A 14426-nucleotide genomic window follows, 5' to 3' on the forward strand; every position below is an offset into this window, starting at 1 on the left:
TTGTAATATGTTTGTTCTTAGTGATGTTTTTAATTTTATTTCAAGGCGTCTCTGTAAAACCCGCTGAGAAACCAACTTACCTATTAATATAATAAAACTGAACTGAATTTAACAGCTGTAGAATAAAATATTCTTCACTAACTGAGCAGAATTTAAACAGCATGAAGTAGTTCAGTTTATGAACACCACGTGGACAGAGGGCAGTGATATTCTTTACAAGTTTAATCAACATAACACAGCGCTGTTTGTGTGCAGACTCCTCATCTCATGTCAGTGATTTTATTCACCCATATTGACACAGAGCCAGTTCATTTTTATAACTTAAAAAAAAGGAAATACAATACACTTATCGTACATTTTTATTGAAGGAATAAATGGTATGTTTAAAAATAAAAGTGAAAGATCTGTGAACAATGTTTCTCAAAAACAAATTATACACACCCATATTTATATGTATATATACTGTATATACATTATTAGTAGAAAATTCAGTAATCATAAAGATGTATAAATGGTAAATGCATTTAACTAGAACACAACTACAATGAAAATGGACAACAAAGGACAAGTGTTAAAAACTATTAGGGAAGGAGAACACTAATATATTTACAGATTTTTACCTTAGTATTTAAAAAAAAATGTTAGCCAAGGTTTTGAACACAATAAAAGTGAATCATTAAATTTGTCAAAAAAGGAAAAATGCTATTTTAGCTTTATGAACAAGATGCTACTCAGAGTTCTTATCCAGCAATATTCCATAAAAATGTGTTCTATTTAAACTGACATTTTTCCTGATCTGTCCCTTAACATTTGTTCACTAACAATATTTTTATATCACCTTTGCTTACAAGTGCAGCTCAAATTGCTCCACAAAAATATACAGTTACAAAGAAAATTGAAGGTATTATAAAAGTAAATAAGAAGCAAATGGAGGGGTCCTTGTCCTTTGTAATAAATACACTGCCTAGTCAAATGGCCGGGGACAAAGACAAACTTGCAGCCTTCAAGGATACTGGAGATAATAAACCTCTGGGGGTTCCAAGCCAAAGCCCACACAGACCCCCTCTGCACATCCCAGCATACATGATTGTGGCCATCTCAGTCCAATCACAATTCCATTTCAGGACGTCTTGTGAACTTTTCTTCTGTCACAGGCAGTTGGAGTTGATGTAACAGACGGTGGAGACACAGGGGGGCACCATTGCAATAAACTGGAAAAAAACAACAGAGGTTAGTGCCCAGTACAGAGCTTACAAGGTGTACACAGTACCAGTTCTAATCTATTACAACCAATGCAAGTAAATAAGAAAAAGCCAAATTAGAAAAGTGGGCTTGTTGAAGTTTTTCGAAATGCTTGACATTTGTAGCCTGGCACTTCTCTATTGGCAAAGCACTCCAGATTTTGTTGTACAAGTACAGACAGCTGATGGTTTTTATGGTTGATCTTGGAATAAAAAGCAAAGTAACGTTTGAGAAAAGAGATGTTGGGAGCAGACACTCCAAAATACAGGCAGGGTCTAAAATACTCAAAGCCTTCTAATTATTTAATAGAACCTTAAAATCAACTAGGCTGACCCGCCTTTTAAGGCGACTGACTTTTAAGTTGACCACTTCTTAAGGCAATTCAATATGTAGATCAATTTGATATTTTATACAAACTCATTAATTTGGTTATATTGCATTTGAGCGGTATTACTTTAATACTCGTAGTTTGTTATTTTTGTGAAATTGAAACTTTTTTTCTATATTGAGGTCACCCTTTTGAACCCCCCCTGATATTTACTACGTGGTGAGGCATTTGTACTCCATCAACATTAATTATTTCCAGAGACATAATTTTGTCTATTTTTCCAGTGCATCGCACACAAAAGCAAGGGAACGATGAGAGCACCAGAACTCAGCCCACATCATGTCGCTTCATACCGCAAGCTGCAAGTAGTAAGTCTGTGATAAGCGGAATACCGCTACGCTTTCCACTCACGGGACGGAAGGACAATCCCGACCGCTTTTATATAGTAAGAAAGAAGAAGAAGATATCGCACAGTCTGGAGTAGAAAATCATCTTTTACCTGGAAAAACGAAACTACAAATCCCATCGTGCATTGCAAAATGGACGGGGCGTGTGTGAAACTCTGCGCCTGCGTAGCACTCACGGAACGGAAGGACAATAACCCTAACCCTAATCCCGACCGCTTTTATATAGAAGGATTCTAAGTGAGACAGACAGCCAGTGTAATGAGACCGAGACAAAAAGGCCAGTACCTCGTGATCACTTGGCAAAGGCACAGCAGATCAGAGCAGGGGTTGAGATGGAGGATTCTAGAAGTGCCGAGCAGGAGGGGCAGCCGCTACTTCAACATGGCACACATCTCTCCGTCCTTCTTCTTTAACTGCTGCCCCATAACACAACCGGACTCTTCTACTGCACTGTAACCGTTAAAAACCTAAACACAGTAGATACACAATGTTCACTCACGGAGTTCAAACATTAATAAAGTGTAGTCTTATTCTGCCTCCTTTCTTGGTTCACCTGTAGATCAATTATTACCAAAGTAAACCATCACAATAGATAAAGGTCTGCTTAGAGTAAAGTCTAACTAATAATATTTTTATTAATTGTGTTTTTTTTGTTGGTTTTTAAAAGAACCCCAACTTAACTGTCATTATATGTAACATCATTTTTTTCCTTTTACATTACGCATACAGTAGACATTGTGTTACAATCTCTGTATATCTGAACTTCTAATGTGATGTGCTCAGGTGTCAGTACTTACATGAAAACATCTTTGTTTTTCACTCCTGCCTTAGTTTTGTATTAATTTAAAATTAAGTCTCGGTTCTTTCAAAATCTGACAACAAAGCACAGTAACTTAAAAACATAAATGTTATTTTGCAAAACAGAACATCATCCCTGTTTAGTGACTGCTGGTACTGATGCTCCTCAGTCTCTGTGTTTGTGAAGATTCCCACTCTAAAGGCTTTCTGTCTAAAATTAAAAAGCCGTGTTAGTTATTGGATAGAGTGAGCAAACATACAGTACAGTATTCAAGGCAGCACAAATATATTACAGATCAAATAATAAATATGGGGAGGCTTTGCAGGAATTGTGCACAAATTACTTCTGAAACTGGAAGCCTCAGTAGTCTTACCTGTAGAAATAGCAAATTTAACATGAACTGCACATCATCTCGAACTGTAAATCTTAAAAACAGAAGAAAAGAACATCCAGTTGTGTCTCAGAATTTGGGTACACTGGCATCTGTTCAGCCACATGGAAGGCTGGTTACCACCAGGCATCCTATAGGATCAAGAGAAAAAATACAATAAAGGGGCATTGTTTTTCTAACTGCAACAATAAGAAATAAGTTATCTCTAAGGAGCAAGTTTGCTCCATTATATTCAGTTAAATGTATGTATGTGTACTTCTATAAGCTTATAACACATGACAACAGCAGGTGCCCAGCCTGTCACTGTGCCACATCAGACGCACACCACACTTCTCTGATGGCTTTGGATATAAATTTTAAAATTGCCTGTTTTCAACCATGGAATTTTTTTCTACTAAATAAGGTTAAAGAAATCCATTAACAATTTGTAATGCTATTATCTGCATCCTGCTTTCTTGTAATAACTTAGTTGTTGCTACTCTTGTATGTAATATAGCCTTCATCATTGTATTTTGTTAACTTTATTATGGAAAAACTATTGCATTGATGTAATCTGATATCAACATATTAAAAAAAAGATGACTTTGGAGGGCACACTTACACCGGTCGAGTGTCAGTCCTGCACTCCTAATTCTATTCCTAATTCGACACCTCGATTACATTGTTTTGCTTAATTATTAGCATGCCGTTCACTCTTTAAGATAAAAAAATGTGGACAAATGTTAAAAGAAACACGCCAACAAATGCTAATAGGGTGTTACGAAATAAATGACATACATCTATTAATCCATTAACCCAAACACGGAAAATGCTGCGATTCTTACGATTAAACCGCGAGATTACGAAGTGGTTTAACTAAAAGTGATGTACTTACAAAAAGCTGTAGATGGCCATTATAAAGTTCACAGACACACGTCGCATTTCATTTCGCTCCCTCTTCATTCGACTGGAGTTACATTTTTCAGGCGACACAGCTTCCATAACGTTATAAAATTCAAAAGTTGCCATCTTTTCAGGTAACAAGTCCACTTACAGACGGAGTTAAACGACAAAACAAAAACGACTCGCAAGTACAAGTCAAACCTGACGAGTGACGTATGTCGTAAAACATTCGACATGCGCAGAACAAATCGGGCAGCGTCGTGAAATGAATTTTAATTAAGCAGAGAGCGCGTGCGCGAGACAAATCGGATGGGGACTCATGTTCGCAAAGTAAAAAAACGCAGATCGGACAGGGTCGTAATAGTAAAGTTTTGCGCATGCGTGCGCTTGCGCGGGCAAATCGGGTAGGCACCGCAGATCGGGTAGCGACACAGCCTCTGCTTGTATGTGGGTTGGGTTTTAGTGGGGTGTGTTTTGCTGGGTTTTGTTTGTCCTAACTAAGGTTTTGTTATCTGGGTTTGTTGAAGTAAGAAGAAAAGTAAATAAAACCATTGATTAGTTCTTTTATTTGATAATTACCACCACTTGCCTGCGAGATTCATTTGCCCGTCTGGGAAGGGATATTACAATATCCTGTCATATAATATAGTATCATATATACTATTATTGACATAATGATATCATAGTGCCAGGTTGCATTAGCTTTAGCGTATGTTTAAACAAACATTTTATCGTGCATTTTATATATATAAATATGTATTGGAATATATTAGATTAAAATAGATTAGATAAACTGTATTAACTTCATGGTGCAATGCAAATGCATACATCAGCAGAAACATAAAAAACAAGAATACAGACTCAAGTGACAGATAAAGCATCCAATCAATCAATCAAGAAAGAAAATCAACTTTACAGATACATTGAGTGGCAGCACTGAATTGTCTAGTAGCAGAAAAGACCCCAGAGGCTCTTCTTAGTACACCGTGATGGAATGAGCCTGTGGCTAAATGCTCTCCAACAGAGTGCATCCTGGGGGGGATTTTTCATGATGGCATCCAATTTTGCCATCATTCTCTTTTACACAATAGCTTCCAATGTGTCCAGGGTTCAACCTGTGATGTGATAATTTTGTTCAGGTATTGTGCTTCATTTGGGTTCAGGTTGCTTCCCCAAGAGACTGCAGTGTAGAACACCATGCTGGCTACTATGGACTGGTAGGACATTTCTGATAGCCTGCTGCACATATCAGAAGACCTGAGTCTCAGCAAGTACAGTCTGCTCTGGCCTTCTTGTACAGGGCCACTGTGTTGTTAGACCAGTCTAGTTTGTAATTTATGTAAACATCCAGATACTTGTAGCTCTGCACCACTTCCATGTCATCCCCCTGATTGGTGATTAGTCTCGGAGCTCTTTTGTTTTGCTTATGTTTAGTTGCATTACAAGACAAAGTCTAAAACGCCTTTCCTGTAATCATACTCATCACCATTATTAATCCAGCCTATGATGGACGAGCCATCTGAAAATTTCTGTAGATTGAATGTACTGTACTGGTATTGTGCTGGAAGTGTGTTGTGTAGATGGTAATATAATTTCTTTAGATATTGACCAATATTCTGCACTAATTATATTCCTTAGTTGATGGCTACACAAAATGCACCATTAAAGAAAGATAGCTAGATTAATAAATAGAACTTTCTTTGTCCCCAAAGGAAAATGTGTCTTTTTATAGAAGCTCAATAAATAATAATAATAATATTACTCCAGAGAGTAGTGTACCATGCTTACTTCTGTATTCCTTTATCACTGTTGACGCCGTTCCCAGTCATAGATCCAATCCCATCAATACATTTACTGATGACACCATAATCATTAGTTTAATCACTAACAGTGATGAGATAGCTTACAGAGAAAAGGCCCACCTATTGATTCAGTGGTGCCAGAACAACAATCTCATCTTTAAAGGAATTCTACACCTAAAAATGATATTTATTTTAATGTGTTACCCTATGCTGTTTGCAGAGGTATGACCAAGAACAACTTTTAATCTCATGTTTTCAAGCAGAATGGAGATAAAGGTTTATAACTGAATCCAAAAGCAAACAAATGAAAAAACATCCACGGAAAAAAAAATCTCACATTACTTGTGTTGCATAATCCATAAGTCACGTATCCAGTCTTATCTACACTAAATGTGTATATTCAGCATACATCATACACAGTGAACTAAAGCCTTATTGAAGTAACTTTTTTGAACTGAAGAGAGGACTCTTGACCAATGAATGAGGGGGAGAGGTAGGTCTTCAATTCAAAAAGTCAATCTTCTAAGGTTTTATTTTTCCGTTTATGATGTGCTCTGAACATTTCAGCCTTATTTTAGCAAAAAAAGCATACATTGAGAAGGTGGTGACCAGCTTTACATTTCTTGGAATGACCATAACTGGCAGACTGAAGTGGGAACAACACGTGTTATTTGCTTTCAAAAAGGTTCACCAGCACCTCTGTTCCCTCAAACATCTGTGGGCATTAATCTCTGTCTCTGCTCACAAACTTCTATAGGTGCACAGTGGAGTCCATCATGACTGGCTACATCACATCCTGGTATGGCAGGTAATTGTCTCAAGACTGTAAAGCACTGCAGAGAATGTGGAGGCACCACAGAATGTTACTGGCACTCAGCTGGCTTCTGTTTAAAACATACACAACACTGACCGCCTTAGAAAGGAAAGCATTTTAACTCATGACTTCAGTCATTCTGCACAGCAACTTTTCTTATCTGCCCTTTGAGCAAACAGTTCAAGACCATTGGCACTCACAGCAATAGATTCAGAAATCAGCTTATATTATTATATTTTAATAGGATTTTGAATAGCAGTGGTAAAGTTTTTCATGCACCATGAAATGAAAGTGTAATGCACTACAAAATACATTCCAATAAATGGTTCATTGTAAACATTAACGCTGAACACACCCAACAGAGTATAACTGCTAGAAAAACAAAAATTGCCTTATAGTATTGATTCCCTATTTTTTAGGGCTGTAAGAAATTAGGTTTGAATCTGATAACAGAGTTTAGCTTAAACCCTTATAGTCCAACTGAAGGAAAATTAAGTAGGCAGAGCAGAGAGATGGAACATAAAAGCAGCATATTCTTTGAGAATCCAAACAGAGGTCACATGAAGATGTCGTGTCCATACAGAGTTTAGGAATGGATGTCATTTCTACAAACAACATGGCTGCAGCTGCATGGACTTCACTTTGCAGCAGCCGTTTTAAAGAGAAAAGGAATCAGGAGAAGTTGTGATGTCAAAATATCAAGCCAAGAGTTGCAATCATGAAAATCGTGAAATAAATTCATAAAGCTCAGAACGTCAACTAAGAATTGAATTCAGGAAAGAGTGAATAATTTTGCAGCCAAAATCTGACACATATCCTCATCCAAATCAAGCAGACATTAAGGACATCAAGGAGCAGAAACAAAAAAATCAAAGCCAGGAAATACTAAAAAGATAAACTACTGAGGGCTTTTTTTGTTTGTTTTTCTGGAAGAATATGAAATCTCAGACTACAGTGAAATGTATGTTTCTGAGCTTTAAAACAGTGGTTTTGATGGTGTCATGTGTCACACACTTCCTGTTGTCTTGCCTGTTAACAATGTTGCAACCCATATAGAAATGGCAGCATCTATAAGAAAACACTACAGCACTGTAGGGGAACATAATTTAGTTAATAAGAGACTTCAAAACCCTGCAAATGAAAAACTTAAAGTCAAAACATGTCAGCAATTATCAGAAAAAGATCAGGAAACATAACATTAAAATCTTGCAGACAGTAACCAGACCCAAAAAAAATACATTATACATACGAAAATGAAAACAACAACAACAACATTTATTTATATAGCACATTTTCATACAAACAGTAGCTCAAAGTGCTTTACATATTAAAGAATAGAAAAATGAAAGACACAATTATAAAACAAAATAAATTAACATTAACATCGAATAAGAGTAAGGTTCAATGGCCAGGGGGGACAGAAAAACAAAAAAACTCCAGACGGCTGGAGAAAAAATAAAATCTGTAGGGATTTTATTTTTTTAGTTTTATTTTAAAACTAGGGGTGTAAAACAACAATTCCATTATGAAGTACTCTATGTCCTCAAAATGTCCTCTGGCCTTCTTTCCAGAGCTTAATCTAATGGCCTTAGGTAAGCCTGCACCTATGAACTAAATGACATATGGAATGGGTCAGGACATAAAGGCATTTGCACAGCTGCCGGCTCTCCTAGAGATACAGCACTGTCACATAATTCCTATCTGGGACCGTGTCTTACAATAAATGCTGTCAGAGTTAATTTAACACTGGTGACATTGCTGTGTACAGCTATGATTACAGCTGAACAAGCTTCTGCCGATGTTGCACTCCAATATTTAACAATTCCTAGCCATGGCTATTTGAAAACTGCAAGAGAAAATTTATCAGTTATACTTATGAAGTCACTTTCAAATTAATGTTACTTTGGACTCTACTTATGTCACTCAGAATCTTAACCATTTTGTTCCTTAGCTTCTCTACTTTTACTTTGTCTCTCTTTAGAAAATGTTTGCCACATGAAAAGGTCAAGTTCTTTAACAAATTAATCTTTCTATTTCTTTCTTTCTTTCTTTCTTTCTTTCTTTCTTTCTTTCTTTCTTTCTTTCTTTCTTTCTTGTTTATTCCTTCCATTATTCTGATAGTTCACATTTAAGCATTTATCTTTAAGCCTGCTCACACAAACATATGCACTTTTGATAAATAAAACAATTCTACAAATCGCCCTCGGGGAATCGCGCCACATGACTGTAGTGCCATAACTGACGCTCCCTCACAATGCAGATAATGACCTCATTTGGGACTCCATGAATAACCACTCATTCAACACAAAGCCAAACCAGCAGTACCCAAGGATTCTCCAAAGAGACACAGTACCAAAGGAGTCCATTCTTTGTCTCAGGTCACTGGATAAGGTCCATGTCTTGCAACTATATAGCAAGACAGGAAGCACCAGGACTCAAAAGACTTGGACCTTCATTCTTTTGCATAGATATCAGGAGAACCACACACCCCTTTCCAGTGACCTACTGATCCCCCATGCTCTTCCAATCCGTCTACTGACTTCATAGATACAGTCACCAGAGACATGAATGTCACTGCCAAGGTAAGTAAACCTCTCGACAACGTCAACACTTTCTTCGCAGACAGACACATTGCTGATGACTGTTCCCAAGTAGTCATTAAAGGCCTGGATTTTGGTTTTTATCCAGGGTACTCATAAGCCCAGACACACAGACTCCTCGCTCAGTCTCTCGAGAGCCCGAATCAGAGCCTTGTCACACACGTGTGATTAGGAGGCAGTCAAAGAGCCTAAAGGTGAGTGAAATATCATGAGATAGAGGGTCATCACATGGTACTTACGTAAATCTCTTTTCATTAACAGAAAATCAGAGAAAAAGTCATTTAACTCCACTTCCAGGTTCAAAATGGTTGCGATGACATCACTTCCGGTCAGACACGATGATGTCACTTCTGGCTCCACAAGATCACCTCACTTCTGTCGACTCCTGATGATGTTGGTTCCGCTTCCTGTTTCAATGTCACATCCTGCCAACCATTTCCTGTCCCATAATCCTTTGTCTTTAAAACCGCCATCTTTACATCAGTAAAATGTTCATTGTTTCCAAAAAGTCATTGAATCAGTTTCTTTCTTATTGTCTGTACGACAATATATGGGGACGGTCCCCAAACCTTTATCTGTTTTTGTGCAGTATTTTTTCTTCTTTGTTGGACTTTCCACAGCCTCCATTGACTCAGCATCCTCAGCAAAGTCAAGATCAGTGAATCTTTCTTCACCAACAGATGCCCCACAGCCACTGGACCCACGACTCTACCCAACACACAGTCCATGCAAGCAATGAACAGAGTAGAAGCAAGAACACACCCCTGACGAACCCCAGAATCAACTGGGAAAAACGGACAGGTTCTGCCTCCACTCTGCACAGCACTCACAGTACCAGTATACTGACCAGCAACTTTGAGGGGAGCCCCCCCTCTAGTTGTTGCAATCCAGGCAATCACCTTTCCCTTTCCAGATAGGGATGACAAGTCCCATTTTCCAGTCAGTTGGGAAGATGCCCATCTCCCAAATGGAAGCAAAGATGGATTCCAATGCGAGAAAGACAGCCTTACCACCAGCCTAGAGAAGTTCACCCCGGATACCACAGATGCCTGCAGCCTACCCTACCATCAGCTCGATGCATGAAATTAATTTCCTCCTTTTGAAGAAAAACCTACAGAAAAGCAGAACCATTTTAAATATTTGTTTCTTTCATTACCTGAGAATTTTCTCAAATTAAGACATTTTAATGAGGGATTTGCACATAGTAAATTCAAATTAATGTGTAGGATTTTCAACAGCTTTCAAGTTGCTGATTGCGTCAGTTTTAAATAGTGATATACTACTATTAGTTAAAAATAAAACAAACTAGAACCAGCAGTTGCTGTTCCACAAATAAAAGAAAGGCAACACTGAACCATTCATTAGATAGATGTCATTTAATCCAGACCAGGTTTGCAGTGAAGTTCTGAAGCCTATACCAAACAGCATAAAGCACAAGGCAGGAACAAACCCGCGGACAAACACATGGACCCACACGTGTCAATTTACCTAACCTAAAAATCTTCAGATGGTGGGAGCACCCGGAGAAAACCCACGCAGACATGGGCACAATATTCAAACTCTATACAGGTAGGGCGTGGGACATGAACTCTTGTTGCCTTACTGCACTGTGCCTCTCATTCAATTGACGTAGCCCTTGATTATCTCATGAATTTGCTTTTTTCCTTGCAAAATATCAGAGTTTAATGTAAATCGATCAATATTTTAGTAAGCAAAATTCCTGAAGTGATTATCTTTGTCTTTCTAGGTTATATAAGCAAGTACAAGTGCTCTGGATTAAGATATTAGAAATACTTTTTAAAGAATGAACTAAAAATTTCAAATACATTTTGAGGAATACCTTCCTTCAAGAGGTCAAAGAAGTGAACTGATACTTTATCTCAAATGTCTAAAATTATAGCTGGCTTTCTCCATTTTAATCCCTTCAATATGTAATCCCTTTTTATGCCTTTGGAGATGTTCAAAAGGCTTCAATTTACAACAACAACATTTATTTATATAGCACATTTTGATACAAATAATGTAGCTCAAAGTGCTTTATATGATGAAGAAGGAGAAAAAAGACAAAGTAAGAATTAAAATAAGAGAATAAAAGTAAGATCCGATGGCCAGGGAGGACAGAAAAAACAAAAAAAACTCCAGATGGCTGGAGAAAAAATAAAATCTGCAAGGGTTCCAGGCCATGAGACTGCCCAGCCCCCTCTAGGCATTCTACCTAACATAAATGATCAGTCCTCATTGTATTCAGGGTTCTCAAGGACTTGATGATGACGGTCATGTGGACTTCTGGCTTTTATTCCATCAATGTAGGAACATCATGGTGCTTTGATTAGGTGGTGGTGGCTCAGATCGCCACCACAGAAAACCAGAAAAAGAACAAAAGAGAGAGTAGGGGTTAGTACGGATTTTGAAGCCACCATGAATAGTTATGATAATTAATTGAATATACAGAGCATCAGGATTAAAATAAAATTAAGTTATGAGAAAGCCATGTTAAAGTAATGTGTTTTTAGCAGTTTTTTTAAAGTGCTCCACTGTATTAGCCTGGCAAATTCCTATTGGCAGGCTATTCCAGATTTTAGGTGCATAACAGCAGAAGGCCCTCACCACTTCTTTTAAGTTTTGCTTTTGGAATTCTAAGGAGACACTCATTTGAAGATCTAAGGTTACAATTTGGAATGTAAGGTGTCAGACATTCCGAAATATAAGATGGAGCGAGATTATTTAAGGCTTTGTAAACCATAAGCAGTATTTTAAAGTCAATTCTGAATAACACAGGTAACCAGTGTAGTGACATCAAAATTGGAGAAATGTGCTCGGATTTTCTTTTCCTAGATAAGATTCTAGCAGCTGCATTCTGCACTAATTGCAATCGATTGATGTCTTTTTTGGTAGTCCTGAGAGGAGTGTGTTACAGTAATCTAGTCGACTGAAAACAAAAGCGTGAACTAATTTCTCAGCATCTTTCAATGATATAAGAGGTCTAACTTTTGCTGTATTTCTTAAGTGAAAAAATGCTGTCCTAATGATCTGATTAATATGCGATTTAAAATTCAGGTCAGAGTCAATAATTACCTCCGTCTTGACATTAAATCCTAATTCATCAAGTTTGTTTCTAATAACCTCATTATAGCCATTATTGCCAATCACTAAAATTTCAGTTTTCTCTTTATTTAGCTTGAGAAAATTACTACTCATCCATTCAGAAACACAAGTAAGACATTGTGTTAGTGAAACAACAGAGTTGGGGTCATCAGGTGCTACTGATAAATACAGCTGCGTGTCATCAGCATAGCTGTGGTAGTTCACATTATGCCTCGAGATAATCTGACCTAACGGAAGCATGTAAATCGAAAAGAGTAGCGGACCCAGGATAGAGGCTTGTGGAACACCATATAGAATATCATGTGTCTTTGAAATATAATTACCACAACTAACAAAGAATTTTCTACCTGCCAGGTACGATTCAAACCAATTTAAGACACTGCCAGAGAGGCAGATTTAGGTTTACCCTCAATGAGAATCAGCTGCCAAAGTTTTAAAAATGTCTCTGTGTTGTGAAATAGATTTATTTCCCTTTTTTGCAAAAGAGTGATATGCGAATTTAAGCTTCATTCACACATTTGTGTTGTTCTGCATTTCCACAGCCATATAACACGGGTAATCCTTGGCACACTAGTAAATTTAATACCATCTGTTCATATCACTGTGAAAGAGTGCTGTGTACTTAAAAAAAGCTTAATATTCTGTGTAATATCACATGAAGACTAGCAAACACCCACCTTTGTGCATTTTTTTCCACAGGACACAAAACACAAGGAGCCTGCCCCTTCTTATTCTCTAGCCATTGTACAGTACGTTTTACTTTCCTATAGATGAGGTTGTGCACATCCACAATCCAAGCACCATGAAGGAATGCACCCATCATTATCTCTGTCTACAATGCATCTTTAGGATTGCATTCAGCTTGACTGCCATTATACAGTAACTGGCAAAGCAGACATCATACGACCAGAATAACCAGCTCACCAGCATGCCTGCATCTGACAGGAAATAGCTTCAGTGATTTTTTTTTTTGGACACGAAACCTTTATTTAAACACAATTTTACAGGCAGATACATGTGGAAGTAATATTTGAAAATGTATAAACCTACACTTGTTACCAAAAACACATGGAGAGTACACATGCATTAACATATGTCAATGTATGTAGAAGTTTGAATCAAACCTATGCTGAAGCAAGACTGGAAGCTGTGACAGCTAACAAAACTGTAACTTTCATATTACAAATACTGTAGTGTGAACGAACTGCTAAACAGTTTTAGTTAGCTAAGTTTTCTTACCCTTTTGCACATTGTAGAAGATGCATTCTCAAAATGATCCATCTTCTTTGTTTTCAAGTAATGCTGTAGGTGCTGGAAAACAGCTCACTTGAAAGCCTGATTTTCAGAATATAATTCTCCATCTTTCACAGTTCAAAACAGGCAACTGCCGATTGAGTGTCCGAATTGCTCAGGAAAAGCTGGTAACAGCAAGGCAAGTAGGAGCCATTATGTAAAAATGTGTAAAGCAAACAAACCTGACCAAACCATTGTTAACTGTATGCATGTGTACAGCTCTAACACTATTATACCATTTATAGAATAGTATAGTTCTTTACTTGTCTTCACTCATCCTGTGTTTATGTATATGTTTCACTGTGGTCATGGGGAGTATTATTTTGTAATCACTGTATGCTGCACTATAGGGCTCCATTTTGGAGTCGGTCCCAAGCCTGAAAAAATGGGGAGAGCTGGCATCAGGAAAGGCATCCGGCCGTCAAACATCACTCCAAAACCTAGAAAACATCAATCCCTCTTAGAAGTGGAAAATATTATGAGGAGGAAGAAGTATGCTGTGATACTGTGTATGGACTGCATAACAATAAAGCCACTTGACTTGATTTGGTTATTCTAAGGGATGAAAACACCACCAACATAATGTGACATCAAAAAAACATAAAAAAACCCCCAAAACTCTAGCATACACTAGGAATGGTGTTTTTTGGGATGTGCTACTGCATTTTTGCCATGTATGTCTTGTATTTACACTAAAAAAAATTATTTTTTCCACACCACCTCAGTATGGTGACCATAGTGTTTTGCATACCTGAAATGCAAC

The sequence above is a fragment of the Polypterus senegalus genome, chromosome 13 (genome assembly GCF_016835505.1).
Source record: "Polypterus senegalus isolate Bchr_013 chromosome 13, ASM1683550v1, whole genome shotgun sequence".
NCBI classification, from domain to species: Eukaryota; Metazoa; Chordata; class Cladistia; order Polypteriformes; family Polypteridae; genus Polypterus; species Polypterus senegalus.